The following is a 16,048-nucleotide window of genomic DNA, read 5'->3' as shown; positions in this document are numbered from 1 at the left end:
CTTCCCACTGAACACTCCTAAATTGTCGCTCCCGTGATTTTTGTCCATTCTCTCATTTATTCAGGCTGTTCTGCCTTTCATGCTCTTTCTAACAGTGTGGCTTTGTGTGCAAATTGGGTATAAACAGGTTTTGAAATTTTGGAAGTGGAACGTGTCTGAGGCATCTTTAACAAAAAAAACCAAAAATTACTCAGGATTCTTTGTTAAGGCCCTTACTACTGCCCACAGAAGTGGTGGATGAAATCACAGTTATTACAAATGTGCTTCTTCGCTGCTTTTGGAAATACTGGCCATTGAAGCAGTACCCCCTCAAGCCTGGCAACTGTTTAGGTAAAGATATAAAAGCTCCTTTATTTATTTATTTATTTATTCATTATTTCCCTCTTCTATCCTTCATTCAATCACTTGACTGATGGTCTCAGAATAGTCTTCTTTTGCGGGGCTTTTTTCATATTCCACTTGGAATAGTTTCCATTTCTGCACTGTATTCTGAAGGAGAAATTTGTCCTTTTAGGTAGTTAGGACATTTCTGGAGTGACAAAGAAAGTAGTCTGGAATGGACCAGGGCAGGAGGGGGAGGTTACCCAGCCTATGCCACTGCCCAGAGCAAGTCTTTTCTTATTTCTGCTCTTAAAACCATTCAAAGATGGAGGCTGCACCAGCCCCTCAGGTTATCTGCTACAATGTTTTGTTCTTCTTAGCAATTTAAAGTTCATCCTAATATTTAACTCCAATCGTTATTGCTGCACATTAAGCCATTACTTCATGTCTGGCCACCATGGACAAGATTAAATTGTTCCTTTGTACTTTGCACAACCTTCAAAAACTGTCCCGCCTTGGTCTTCTGTCCTGTAGTAAAACAACCTTTGGGTCTTCCCATATATTTGCATTGCCAGTCATGTTCTTGTAGTTGATTTTTTTCATCTAAATAAATCATTCCTGTGGAATTTTACCCATTTTTTTTTCCAGCCTTTTTTGCCAGTTGGTCAAGATCACTTGTTTTGGGTTAGGGGTTTTCTTGTTACTTCCTTCCAAAAATCAGAACTTGTGACTGTTATCCTGTGGTTTTATGTAGAGCAGGGAATGAGAAGCCAAGAACAGATCTAAGTGGAAAAGGATAAAGAGGATGAGAAGACAGATTCTCTTACATATTATTGTATTAAAATAACCGCTTGTCTGCAAGTCTTTTGTAAAACTCTTCAGCATTAACCTCATGAGAGCACAACAGAAGTCCAGAAAATTTTGGAACAGTATATATTATATAGTATCATAAAAGTATAATAATTAGTCTGGCTTATTTTCTCCTTGGATTTATGTTTTTTAAACAGCCACAGCTGGGCTATTTTGGGGGGAAGGAAGTATGTTGGTTGTGTCGATTGATTTTGCAAGACTCTTTCATTACCTGAGCAACAATTTCAGATCTCCTGCGTGGGCACCACAAAGGCTGCAAGACTGGGACGGACCCCTGCAACCCCTCCTTCCTTTCCATTTCCTTGCAAAATTTTCTTTATCCTGAGTGGACCCAGTCCAGAAATGGCTTTGTTCTCTGTCCTTTTTATTTCCCCAGACCTCCATGACTGGCCTCTAGCCCTGCTTTTGCATGAAAGGCTCTGCACGAAGCGCAAATGTTGGGCGGTGGAGGTGGAGGGAGAAGGGTACCTTTCTGGATGCCTTTGCTTTTGCGACGTTCAGTTTCTGTGTCCTTTCTTGAAGCCACTGGAGTCATGTTAGATATCACTGGGTTGCTCATAATAAAATTCCCTCAGATAATCAATGCTCCCCTTCTGGTTTAAAAAGCTCACCCCTGCATACCTTGAAAGCCTGTCCTGATTTTGCTAGGTTAATAAGGGATAAAACTGTTTTCTGGGAGGTTTATGTACACCATTCAGTCAAGTGCTGCATGACTTGCTCATCTCCTTAAAGGATATTTAAGAGATAATCTCTATTGATTTGAAACATATAAAACCATGGGTAACCCTGAGATAAATTAAGAGCTGACACAGTAATAAAGCATTTAATCAGCCTCCAAAGCTATTTAGGGTGCTATGTTATAAAGCAATTTTTGTTATTCTGTAGCAAGACATAAAAAGAGAGGGGAAAAGTACCGAATGCCCTTTTGTGCGTGACATCGAAGGGCTGAGGTGACCAAGGTGTTTTGAGCTGTCTGCTCTGTGATTTCATCGTTCAATACCCACTATGTTTGTTACACCCGTGTTTGACAGACACTCTGGACCCAAGTCAGACCTGTAAGTATGCAATTCCCCTCAGAGGCAGAAGAGTGGCATCTGTTAACCCTGGATCGGCTTAGCTCAATGATATATTTGTCTTTTCACAAGGCTGAACTGGGTGTTGATTTCACTTGGGCTTCCCTCCCATCAAGCTCATTGTCTTCTCTCACTTACGAGTTATTGTTTCCACAATAGCTGAACTCTTCTGTGCTAGGAAAATTTTAAGAACTGACTTATGTAGACTGTGCTGACATCATCCTGCTTCAAAAGAAAAGGGAATCTGGATGACTACGAGGGTAAGGCAAGTGAATTAGCTTTTGTTACTGGGTAAGGATCTTTGGCTAACACAGAACAGAAAGTCTGAGGATGCTCTTCAGTGCCAGATAGCTGCCCCTTCAGACCCTGTGCCTGAGCAGAGGTTGTGTCTCTTTGTGCGTCAGGCTGTCTGCTAAGACAGGCTCTTGCCAAGCTTGTCCTCAGAAAGCTTGTAGGTGCTGGCAGCAACCTTGCTGGCTTGTGCGCAGGAAGGGGGAGGCCTTTTCTTGACCTGCAAGATGGTAGTGTGTTTGGAAAACCCCATCACAAAGGGGAGAATTTTCCCTTGGCTAACAACAGGTATGGTCCTCCATAACCCTTCCAAGTCTCCTTGGGAAATTGAACTCTTTCTGTGTGCAATGAGGAAAACAGATGTTTTACTTATTAGGTCTTAAGTTATCACCTATGGCAATGTTAAATTAGTCTCTAGATGACTCCCTTGTTTTTTAAATAGAACCCGCCCCCCAAAAAAGCCAACAAAACCAAAACACCCAGTACCAAAATTGGAAATTAGATGCAGAGACTCCATATCTCAAACAAATTTCCTACCATAGTTTACACTGGAGTCACTGCCCAACACATTGTTAAGATGGAAAATTGGACAGAGATTCAATGTCATTTGACAAAATAAGATATTTTTTTCTCCACTTTGCTTGCTATTTCCTTCAGAATTAGTGTGTGCTTACTGGAATAATTTTGTAAATATAGTGTTGAAGAGATTAAATATGTTCTTAAAAAGAAAGGCATAAAGTATGGTCAGGGCAGATTTTCCACTTCACCTTTGCACTCAGTTCTGGGTAGGTAGAAGCAGATCACTTGTTTCCAAGTTGGTAGCTCTTTACTGATACTTGGCCTTGTACATTCCTGCTTTTTGTTTATTTTTCACCACTGCATGTTTCTTGCTCAGTGTAAAGTCTTGGTAGATGATTAAATCACTTTCCTGCAACCTTTGCTTTTTAACCCATGTTTCCAGCTTGTGTCTCTGCTGTATGTCTCTAGAGCAAGTTTTATTGTCATTGTGTCCCACTTCTATGAACTAGGTTTCCTAAATTTGATATTTGTGACACGTGAAAGGAAAACAACAGACTAAAGACTGAGATTTGGATTTCTTCAGGAGCAGTTGATAGTAATCAATACTTGAGCTTGCTCTGAATGCATGAAATACTTGTCAGTTCAGCATCTGACATTCCAGCTAGGATTTTTTTTTTTGTTCCTATAGTGATAGATTTTTCAGGCTTCTGCCAGATCCTGAAAACTATTATGAAAGTTCAGTGGAGTCAAGAAAAACTGTAATGAGTGTGGCAACAGCACTTTTAGCCGGATCCCTTCTCTTGGTCAAGAGAAGACCACCACTTAGGATGCATCTGAGGGTGCTGATGGAGCACCCATCAAGAGACCACTTTCTATCATGCCAATCAAAAGATGTCCCCAGCGCCTCGAAAAAGGCAAATGTTACGTCCACCTTCAAAAAGGGAAAGTGGGAGTCCAGGGAACAACAGAACATTCAGTCTCACATTAGTCCATGGGAAGATTATGGAGAAAATCCTTCTGAAAGCTGTTTCCAGGCAAATGAAAGACAGGACAACTGGGAACAGCCAGCTCAGACCTACCAGGGGCAGTTTATATTAACCAACCTCATTGCCATCAGTAATGAAATGACCAGTACAGTGGATGAGGGGAGAACAGCAAATGTCATTTTACTGCACTTTAGCAAGACTTTGATATTCTCCCATACCTTCTTTGCAGCCAAACTGAGATGTGGACTGAACATGTGGACTACAAGTTGTGTGAAAAACTTCTTGAACCGTTGGGCTCAAAGAGTGGTGGTCAAGGGATTGAAACCTAATGAATAGCTGATAGGAGTAGTATTCCTTAAGGGTCAATCCTAGAGGTTGCACTGTTAAAGATCTTTATTAGTGACCTGAACAACAGCAAGGAGTGCACCCTCATCTGTTTGATGCACGACACTAGAGTGTGCAACTCGGAAGAGTTCAACGTGCTGAAGGACAGAACTGTGGTTCAGAGGGATTTGAACAAGAGAAAGGAACTGGTCAATGGTGACATCACGATGCTCAGCAAAGACAAATGCAAAGTCCTTCTCTTGGGACTGAACACCCCCGTGCAACAGTACAGGCTGGGAACTACCCTGTTGGGGAGCAGCTCTGCAGAAAAGGGACCGAGGATCCAGGCCTTCCTTATTCAGAGGTTAACAAAGAAAGGACAAAAGACAGCCAAATTCCAACTAAATATAAGGAAAAAAAAATCAGAAAAGTTGACTAAACACAGGAGCACATTACTCAGGGACACTGTGGTGCCTCCACCCCCAGAAATTTTCCAAACTTGACAAGGCCTGGAACAGCCTGATCTAACACTGAAGTTAGCCTTGCTTTCAGCTGAGGGCTACACTAGATGTATCTGAGGGTCCCTTCCAACCTGAAGTATTTCATGATGATTTTTATAATTTGCCCAAAAGGAGCTGGCAGGCTTTTATCTAGCTGAGGACTGTCAGGATTCAAAATATCCCTCCTAACCATTTTTCACCAACGCACTTCCATCACTCTTTGTCTTCAGTGAAGCTATTTGTGACAATAATTTCCTTTTCTGGGCGGCAAGGCAAATGTGCAGACCACCCTCGGAGACCTGGCGCGCAGCATAACCAAAGCGATGCGGGAATAGAGATGACTCGGTGTGTCTGTTGTAGCTGCAGTTCAAAACAGAGGTGTTAGACCTCGCAGACTCCTCAAATGATGTCAGACAGATGTGACAGGGAGACGTTAACCTGGGAGATCCCTTTAACCTACTGCAGAAAAAAAAAGTAAGTGCAGAAGTCAGTAAGATTTATTTATTCTGTAGGAAAAAAAAAAAAGTAAAACCTTGGGCGGGGGGGAGAAGTAATTTTTAAGTTGTAATATTTCTCAGCAGTGGGAAAGGAAGAATGTTTTAAAGTCCATCCACCTGCTCTACCTTCTCTTGAAGGTCTTTGTCTTTCCTAACACTCTGTCCTTAGCAGCTCCCGTGGTGTTTTTTCCCTGTCTCGTGAAGATCCTCGGCAGAGTTGGCAGTGAGAGGTTTTTTGAATGACAGCCTTGATTCTTACCGCTCAGAGCATTTTCTTGTGGGTGTGTTTTGAAATGTTTCTGCTAGAGCTGGAACTGACAAAAAATACTCTGTGGCTGAACTGTGTGTAAGTTTGCATTCTGGTTGTGTTCTCTAAAATTTCAGCCTTGTAGGAAAAGGGAAAACTTACCACCACAGTTTCACTAGAGGTTTTAATGTCTGAAAAGCACATCTGCCCCTTGGTCTTTGTTGGCTTTATGGCAAGGACATGCCACCTTTTCCACTCCTTTGAAATTCCTCAAGTCTTGTGTACCCTGTTAATTTGGTGATTTGGGGGAACGTGCCTATTCAACAACAGTAGTACACATCTCTTCGGCTCACTTCCAATCACACCGAACACTGTCCACTTGTTCCTGCTGTGTTTCCTGGTTTCCATCAACTAGTTTGCAATCTGTAGGAATGCCTTACCCCGTTACCACTCACATTAGCTCTGGCCATAGAGTTAACTTGGGTATGAGCAGGTTGAGCTTTGCCCTCGTGTCAGTGCTCAATGAAGGTTCGCGGTGGGGTTAGCAGCGCAAGCAGCTGCATCCCACCGCGTGAGGAGCAGCCAAACTCCATCCCTGTCTCCCATGGCTTCTGGCTGAAGCCCGGGTTAACTCAGCCCAGAGCTCAGCAGGGAGAGGTGCCTGAGCTGTCCCCTGACCTAGCTCTACCAAAAAGATACGTTTGTCTTATTTTCTTGTGTTTGGAAGAAAAAGAAGTTCATTCACTCTCTATAAACATTCCTTCCATTTTTTTTTTTGTTCTTGTTTTTCTTCTACACAAGTCCCTCAGGCTTGTCTTTACTCCCAGTGTACAATGCTGTATGGTTTAGCTGAAAGCAAGGACATTTTTTGTTACAAATGGGTGTGTTAGCAACTGCAGGAAGCTGCTCTTCTGATAACGGCCCGCAGGGCCGTGCCACCTTATAGCAGAATCTCTACAAATCTTTGGCCCAACTCCAGATCCTCCCCACAAAAGGGGCAAAAAAATACTTTTGGCACATAAAGAAACAGGCTGTTTCTCAAATGATGGCTTTGAGGACACTGCCATAAGCAAATCAAGTAGCTGCTCTGCAGCATCCTTGTCCTCATTCGACCTTCCAGAGGGGAAGAAGTATGGCTTAGGCTGGAAAGTGAGTAGTACTGAGATGAAAGGTTTGATAAAAGCTGTAGAGATAAACTAGGTGGGTAAATAATGAGGTAAATACTGAGGAATTAATCCAAAGTGACACATATACACCTCCCAAGGAAGCATCTGCTCTGCCTTCCCTGTCCGATATTTCAGACTTTACCCTTGCTAATCATGCATGACCATCTAATCAGAAACTTCTTATGGTAAGGGCATCTTAACAGCTCACAGCAGCTGAAGCACACTGTTAATTTCACTGTAGCAAAACATGACCAACTGCAGTTGCGGAGACATGTCAGACTACACTTCATTGTGGCTTTGCTGAGTAGGAGCAAAACGAACCTCCCTGTAATTAATGCTGGTGACAGCAGGAGCTGAGGCAAATCTCAACCAACTGCAGAAGTACCCCGGATGGGTTCATTCAGGCAGGCTAGTGAATGCCCAGATAAAGATGAAAATAAGCATCTAATTTGATTTTCTGTCTTTCATATCTTCTTTTGAAGGTGCTTGAGGTTGTTAAAGATGTATCTTTTTGAACTGTGTTTTATAGCCACCCTTACTGCTTTTCTATTGTACCTAACCCCCAACGGTCTCAGTCACTTTTAAACACTGACCAAACAGCTAAAGTACAGTTCACATTTCCTTTTTCTTGGCAGTACTTATCCTCATTTTCTCAGATGAGACTAGCTTGATTCAATATAGTAACTGCAGCCAACAGTCCATTTCAGAGCAGTTCAGTTTTGTACCAGTAATGAAGTTTCACACATAGGTTTTGTTCCATTTGAGGCTTTTAAAGCCTTTCCATGAAACTGGAATCATTCCTACATTAAAAAGCAAAGCCTGAAAACCCTTTTGTTTGGAAGAGGTAAGATTGGACGCTATGATGGTACATTTCCCGGGAATGTAAGAAAGAGGCTGTCAGCCCCTAACAGACAAATATCTGCTTTAACTCTAACTCAGATGACTCGAATTTAGCTCATCACATCACAAACTGCAGGGAGAGAAGGAAAAATACTCCCACCTCATAAGGGGCACTAAGGCATACTTTGTTGAGGTCTGCTTATATTTGTTATGTAGGAGATTAATAACACGGTGACAACTGAGAAGTCCACACCTCTTTGGCAACTTTATTTTGCACCCTTCTTATTCATCTGTCTTTAGCTTAGCAGCACTGCCACGTAATACTGTGTAATTTGACATGCTTGCTCTTTGGAGATTACTGTGAAGATCTGCTGAGTTGTAGAAATAATAGAACCATGGCCAACCCAAATATGAAAGCTGAGAGATGGAATTTGGAACTATATACTGATCTTTTGTCTCAGCTTAGTTTCTCATAGGTAATCCTTGAAAGATAAGTTGCTGGGAGTTTATATCACTGCCTTACTGTCACGCTGTGAAGGTTGAAGCTGTGCTCTCGATAAACAAGAGTGCTGAAAAATTAATGCTGACTTAATCGCAATCAAATAATATATTAACTTGTGTGTCTCTGCCTTATCACCTCATCACAGATCTAAAGAAGGTAGCCAGAAGTGAATGTATTTCTTTTTGAACTGGTAGATATATTCAAGGTTTGAAGTAAATGTGTTCCTTGAAGAAAAGAATCTGAAATGCCTTTTCATTCTTTCCAAGACAAAAAAAGGAAACAGTAATACTTCTTATCAGGGCTCACCAGGTTTATAGCATCAGTAGGGTCTGTAATGTATTTTTTCTAAGTATAGCATCATATCTACAGAAATGATTACATAGCACCAAAGGGCATATTACTAGCTGACTTCTTTGATCTAGGATAAATTAATGGGTACAAAAATATGAATTCAAAACACTTGTACTGCCCTTGAGGTGTAGAAAGGCATCATGTATCTTCCAAGTTAAGACACTATCTTATTAGATTTCTTCTACTGGCAGCTGCTTTCTTGAAAGTAATTCCTTCAAGGAACTTGATAATCCTGGTACTTAGTTGGAAAAGCTTCATATGGCAAATGGGGAGGCTAAAAATTGCCTCTTAATCTTGCATTTCCATTACAAAAGTCCTTTTCAGTTTTCCCATACATGGTGCTGGAACAAGTGTAGTGTGATGCCAATATTTTATATAAAAACTTATGACTGGAGTCCTCACCATGGAAAAGGTCGGACTCCATTTGATTTGACTTTTTCAGTGCTAGACAATTCCCTTCTTTCCAGGAGCACGGCTTAACGCCCCGAGCAGCGCCCGCTCTTGGGTGAATCTGGGCCAATGCTGAGACCAAGATTCATTCTGTATGTGTGTGTGTAAGTCAGAGAGAGAAGTGAGGAGGCAGTAGGGTGGATGCCTGCAGCGCAGTGGTGCAGGTATTCAAACAGCAGCTCCCTGGGGCCTTTCTTATTTTAGCCAATGGCTACTGAGAAGTGACTATTTAGAAGCCCTAGTTTAAACATTACATTACTAAGAAGGCGGGCACTGCTTACTCTTGTTGTCTGTGCATGTTAAGCATCTAAGGGCACGTGTCCTTGGTTGTGCCTTTGGGTCAATTCGTGTCATGCAGAAGGTAAGGAATCTGAAACAGCCTTACATATGCTAAGGTGGCCCAGGTGCTTTTGTGCTTCTAAGGCATAGTTAATGTCAATTTTCCTTCTAGGTCTTTTATGTCCAACAGGACCTTTTATAACTATCTGTTCCTCATGATCAAAGCCTGTTTATAAACTGAGGACAAGGATTACTTTCCTGCCCTACAGAATGCTCTGAATTAGTCCAAGGATAAAAAAGGATGAGTCAACTTATACTGTTTTCATCTTGCCACATGATGCCAGTATTCCATTGAATATCTCTTGATTGGGGTTGCAGGCACAGCAAATGATAAGTAGCTTTATGTATTTATTTAAACGATACACCGTTGTTCCTGTCACCGTCACACCGCTGCTTGCATTGCCTTTCTGCAAACCGCATGGAGGAAGGTTCTACCAGCAGAACTGCTGTCAGAAAGCAAATGGGAAACTTTGCACTGCAGTCCTTGTGGGATATGCATTTTCAATTCCGTTTCTATGAGCACTGCCACCTGCACATTGAGCACATCCTTCAGTCTAGCCCTTGTCAACAAAACACTTAAGGATTTGGCTGAGTGCTCTCCTTGACTGGGGCCTTCAACTCCAATTCTGAGCTCGCTGCAGTCGGTGTAAGCTTTGACGAGAGCTGCAAGTAGAGCAGCCCCAGCCTTCCCGCTTCAACGAAGAAGTGAAGTGTCCTTAAAAGTTTTTATTCTACTTTCCTAACCTTGACTGTCAATATCTCCTCCTACTGCAACTCTCCTTAAAGTGCTGCACTTTGTCATGCGTTATTGTTTTTGCCTCTCACTGTATTAAGTGGAGGACTACCGTAATGTTGCAGGACAGCATTTTGTTAGTTTTCTGGGGACAGGTATTTTTTTGGTAGCTGATTCCCTTCCAGATGCATGCAGAGGCCCTGCAGGTACCTCAACAGAGTGCTGTGCAGCCCCGCGGTCCTCACACCTAATCTCATAAGGCATGTAAGTGCAGCGATTCATCCATCACCGCTTTGTATCACATCTCAAACAGTGAGGAACAGAAGCCTCTCTCTCCCCCTCAATTGGTTTACACCATTTTCAGCTACTGCTAACTCTAATCACCCCAAATCTTCAGAGAAAAAGATGAACTGTTTATACAGCTGTAGCCTGTTTTCCCTATTTCTGTTAAATATGAAATAGTTACCTCTAGGGTTCTTTTACTGTTGAAGGCTGAGAGTGACATGGGAAAGGAGGTAAACACAGACCTATCCTGAAGCAGAACACTCAGCCCTCATTGATTTAAAAGAGAACTGAGCATGTGCTTAAATGCCTTTATGAATTAAGGCTAAAATAATGTCCCAGCAATTGAGTTTAAATTTTCCTCTGGACCCACAAGCAAGAATCTTGGTAAAAAGTAGGGAAGGAGGATACCATGGCCTAAAATGTTAAAGATAACGGCATTTTCAACTTGAATAGTTCTAAAAGTGCATTTAAATTTAGTTCTGAGAGTGCTAGTTGTTTCTAAAATAAGACTTAAAAAAGCAATTACTCTTTGAGTTAATTGTCTACTGTATTTATTTAATATGTGAGTCAGATCAAGTGCAAATTGCCTTTCAGAAGCTGCCGGATCAAAAATCTTGTTTTATCTAGGGCTGACTTTTCCCCTCAGGTTTAATAACTTTCTACTCACCAAAAGGTGTCAAAGTTCCCCTTTTCCAATGCAACTAAGGCAAGAAAAGCCATAATTTTGTCTTTCTTATCTTCATTGCCACTGAAATAGTATCTACATACCAGTATTTTCAGTCCTGGATATAATTAATAATGATTTTCACAACATTTAATAATAGTATATTTAATAACAGTTTAAGAAGATGAAAGTTCATGACCATTATTGAATTAATCTCCCACTTTCAAGTTCTGTATCACAATTGAAGTGTTGATTTTAACATGCAACTTGCATCCTCAGCAACATATTTCAGTCAATTTATATTGATATTCTGAGGTTATTCTCATTCTACATGCCTCTGCTTTTATTCTAATTTAGAAGCAGTGAGAGGTTAACCAGGATTTAAAGGAAATACAGTAGACAATTATACATTCCATTGCATGCCTGAACCATTTGCAATTATGAGTGGTATTGAATTTTTGTAGACTGTATTTCTAATTGAACTTCAGGAAATATTTGCCATCACTACATTTTATAAAAGATAAAAAGTGTTGTGGAAGGTTCAATTTTTTTAATTAACTATTAAGCAAGGTAGACAGTGTTACCTTTCAATCTTCAGTAGAAAAGTCAGCAAGAAGGAGAGATTAGCAAAGTTAATACGAGCAATAAACCCTCTGCCTTGGTTAGAGGTGAATAAGATACTTCGATAAATAAGATATTTTTAGGTCTTCCAGACCTGATGAATTTCATTCTTTGACAGAAAAAGCACTGGCTGAAAAGGTCTCAGAGCCAGCAGCAGCCATCTCTGGGAATTCATGAAGGATGGATGAAGTGCCATAAATTGACAACATCATTGCTGCTTTCCCCCCTTTCTTCAGAGGGAACAAGGGTGAGATGAGAAGCAAGGGGGCTACGTGCCACTCAGCATAACTTTAATACCCAGAAAAACTCTGGAACAAATAATTCAGCAACCTATTCATAAGTAACTGGAAAATTATAGTGAGATGAGTTGCCACCAACTCTCTTCTCATGTAACTTGTTCTTGGCAAATCCAAGTAGCTCTTGTTACAGTGGGATAATGGCATTTGTGGGTAGAATGGGAGCCGTGAATATTTTATAATGTGGTTCTTAGCAAGGCTTTTCACAATGTTTAACATGATATTCACAAGCCAGCTAGAGAATCATAGTTTAGATGAAAGAACCCTAACCTGCAAGCAAAATTGTGCTCAAGAAATACTTTTCAGCAGTTTCTTGACAAAAAGGGAAGATATATTTATGCAGCTCTGCAGGGTTTTGTCTTCACTCTATTCTAGTCTGTTTTCACTAGCGGTCTGTGTGAAGGAACAGATAGGGAGCTTATACTGAAAAAGACAGAAGTACTACAGTTACGCTGCAAGGCAGAAAAGTGAAGATGGAGAAATAATCGGAAAAAACTTGCACATTCAGTAGGGACAACTGGAAAGTGTTACACATGCACAGGAATAATCAAGTAAACTGATAGGGAATGGGGAGCACTGGACTCCAGTCTCCAATCTGGATAGATCGGAGCATTGGGCAATCACCAGTGGCATGAAATTTAACAAGTCCAAATGACGGATTCTGCACCTGGGATGGAGTAACACCAGGTACATGTATAAACTGGGAGAGGCGTGGCTGGAGAGCAGCCCTGCAGAAAGGGATCTGGCCATGCTGGTCCACAGCAGCTCAACATGTGCCCTGGCAGCCAAGAGGGCAAACCGCATCCTGGGGTGCATCAAGCACAGTATAACCAGCTGGTCAAAAGAGGGGATTATCCCGCTGTATTCAGCATTACTGTGGCCTCACCTCGGGTACGGTGTGCAGTTCTGGGCCCCACAATTTACGAAGGATGTTCAGGTCCTTGAATGTGTCCAGAAGAGGGCAACAAAGCTGGTGAAAGGGCTGGAAGAAAAGTCCTGTGAGGAGTGGCTAAGGACTTTGGGCTTGTCTAGTTTGGAGAAAAGGCGGCTGAGGAGCGACCTCATTGCTCTGTACAGCTTCCTGAGGAGGGGACGTGGAGAGGGAGGTGCTGAGCTCTTCTCCCTGGGATCCAGTGATAGGACACATGGGAATGGTTCAAAGCTGCACCAGGGGAGCTTTAGACTGGACAGTAAGAAGCATTTATTTACCGAGAGGGTGGTCAAACCGTGGAACAGGATTCCTAGAGAGGTGGTCGATGCCCCAAGCCCATCAGTGTTTAAGAGGCTTTTGGACAATGCCCTTAATAACATGCTTTAACTGTTGGTCAGCCCTGAAGTGGTCAGGCAGTTGGACTAGATGATTGTTGTAGGTCCCTTCCAACTGAAATACTCTATTCTATTCTATTGAGCAGTTCTCCAGGGAACATCTAGGCATTATAATGGATTTTGAGCTTCAAGTGGGACTGAAATAAGGAAAGTACCATTCTGGGATGTATAAATCTACAAGTACTACCAGAATGCAGAGCAATCCTTTGGTTCTGCTTGGTAAAGCCAAGACCCCTGCTGTAATCCTCAGTCAGGTTTTCAGCAGCATTTCCAGGAAAGGGCGGATGTGTTTCTGACAGGCTGGAAAAGCATCTCTCCAGAGTAACCGCAGGGCAGGCAGATGCCCATTGGAGTTCCTATCCAGCCATACTTCTCCAGGCTTTTCTGAACAAGACCAAAGCACACAAGATGATATAATATGTTCACACATGATTAGTTTTGTTTGTGTTTATGCTTCGTGTTATTGCTGTAAAATTTGACTTGTCATTCAATTTGACCCATCTCCTTATGAAGTTCAGATGTTAATGCAATACAGGGAAGAAAACACTTTTTTTTTTCATTCTTTCATTTTTGTGGATACAGCTTTTCCAGATGGTGTTTGTGAACAAGGAAATCAAATGTGTATGTATATTGGCTACACTCAATGTTATTTCTGCTTTGTTTTTGTTGTTGTGGCAGTGGTTTTTTCAACAAATGCAGATATATTCTTAGTAACATACTGCCATCCATTTGAGGGGTCAAAGCAGAGAATTCTGGATTCTAACGAATTTGAGGATGATCGTCTATCTGGCAGGACTCCCTTTTGCTATGGGATAGCAAATTATTGTTTTCTTCTGTTTACAAAGATTTGTGGTGAAAATTTCTCCTAGTCTACTTTCTTGGAAGGAAAACACCTGTTGCACACATTGGCTACCTCCAAAATATTTTGGTTTTACTGGAAGTATGTTCTGGTTCTAATTCTAATTAAACTAGGTTCTGGCCTAATTTTAGATCATTGATTATGCTTAAAGTGAATATGTATTTATTGTGTCCACACATGTAATTTGTAACTTTCTCTCAGGTAAATTTCAGTGGGCCCTATTTCTGCAGAATGCTGAAATTAATCTCTTTTAACACTAAAAATATATGCTTTATTTCTATTGAGTTTGAGATCATGCAGAAAATGAGACTCCTTGGGTGTCAAATTTCTCATGTCGCTTAGTCACATATTTATGAGTCTTTTCTTATATCTCTTCTGAAATAAGACATGGTATTTAGAATTTTGCAGATGGCAGCAACCTCTGAATCAGTCATGCAAACCACTAGCTGTTTTCTCATGTAGGACATAGATCTGAGACCTTTGCAAATACTCTTTTACGTGTTAACAAAGAAATTGGCCTTTAAAACAGTGATAAGGAAAGGAAGGGAGTTCAAAAATAGCTGAAAAAAAAACCCAAACAAGTGGGTGGTGTCATTTTTGCAGGATTCCTGGATCCTTCTGTGGTGTGGGATGCTTGAAATCCTAACATAGACTTTACTCATCTGAAACCTTACTCAGCCTTCAGTCAGCGTCAGCGCTGCGTTAGCAATTGCCGCCTGGTTTTTCACGGTGGGGGAAGAGCTGGTTGCCTCCCGTGCTTTGCTGGGTCTCATGCGAGGAGTTAGGGCAGACCCAGCAAGAGGGCTTGCACCGGGCGTTTAGGACCACCTGAGCCAGCTGAACATTTACTTGTGCCACGTTGGGAATACCCGCCCTGACACTATTCCAGAAGAAAATGTAAAGCTGAAGTGACTCTCATATAAAGTGTTTCCAATTTTTTTGACATTGAACAACACACTGGACAACAAATGTTTGTTGAAATTGGAAAGGGGGAAGCCTGCCTCTTAGATCTGCTTTGTTTTTGCCATGCCCGTGGCGGCAATTAGTGTGATGGTGCTCCAGGCTCATTAAATATTTACTCATGCCCAGGACGGAATTTGCAAAGTGAACTGTTGGTCTGGCAGATTGCCTCTCCCAAGCAAAAAGGGATGAGAGCCGTTCTCAGCAGAGAATTTAGGGAGCCTTTCCTTCAAAAGCGAAGAGGATATGGAGTCAGGTTTGAAAGATATTTAAGAATCTGAGGATGTAAGGAAATGTTTTGTGGTTTACCCAGGGCACCTGGGCCATTAGTTCGGTGCCTAACAGCCCAGCCTGATCCCTAGAATGAAATACTGAATACAGGTGGGATGTCTGCACGTTGTTTGCAGCTCACAGAGAAATTAACTGTCTTGGGAGGACCCCTTACTGCACAGCTATCCTCACTGGATTTCCAGGGGACTCAGCTTGAGGCGTTAATTGTCAGCTGGAAGCTTTCTGATGGTTGTCATGAGGCCATGTGGGCCCCACTTGGGACCACGTCGCCCAAGCCCACCCTCTTAGCTTAGCTCGTGGCAAGGCATCCTGCTTCTCGGGAAGGGGCAGGCGGGTCAGGGCGAGGATGGATTGATATTGCGGCTACGCAGCAATGAATAGCACCATATCAAACTGGTGTGGCTGTGCAGCTCGCATCAGCCCAGGCCAAAGCTTTGACAAGAAATGCTTGGGTCTCTTCGTATGGACGTTTGGAGATGGGCTCACGGTCTGTAACTCCTTCCTGCAGAGTAACACCTCCGACCCAAACCAGCCCCTCTCCGAGACCTGCATTCCTGACATCGATGACTAGAAATATTCGTCATCAGAAGAGCGGGACCATGATTCAGATTTTTTTACTCATTAGTTGAGGATCTTGCTGCCGACTGTTGGGAACCTTATCAGCTTTCTCTCTCACTCATGCAGCCCACTTGTGTCAAAATGAAGGCTTTAATAGAGTGTTTTGCATTAAAATGGAG

This window comes from Haliaeetus leucocephalus, unplaced genomic scaffold (assembly GCF_000737465.1).
Source record: "Haliaeetus leucocephalus isolate CR32 unplaced genomic scaffold, Haliaeetus_leucocephalus-4.0 Scaffold195, whole genome shotgun sequence".
In the NCBI taxonomy this organism is placed as follows: Eukaryota; Metazoa; Chordata; class Aves; order Accipitriformes; family Accipitridae; genus Haliaeetus; species Haliaeetus leucocephalus.
The sequence above is the reverse complement of the archived record's forward strand: the minus strand, read 5'-3'. Positions refer to the sequence as shown.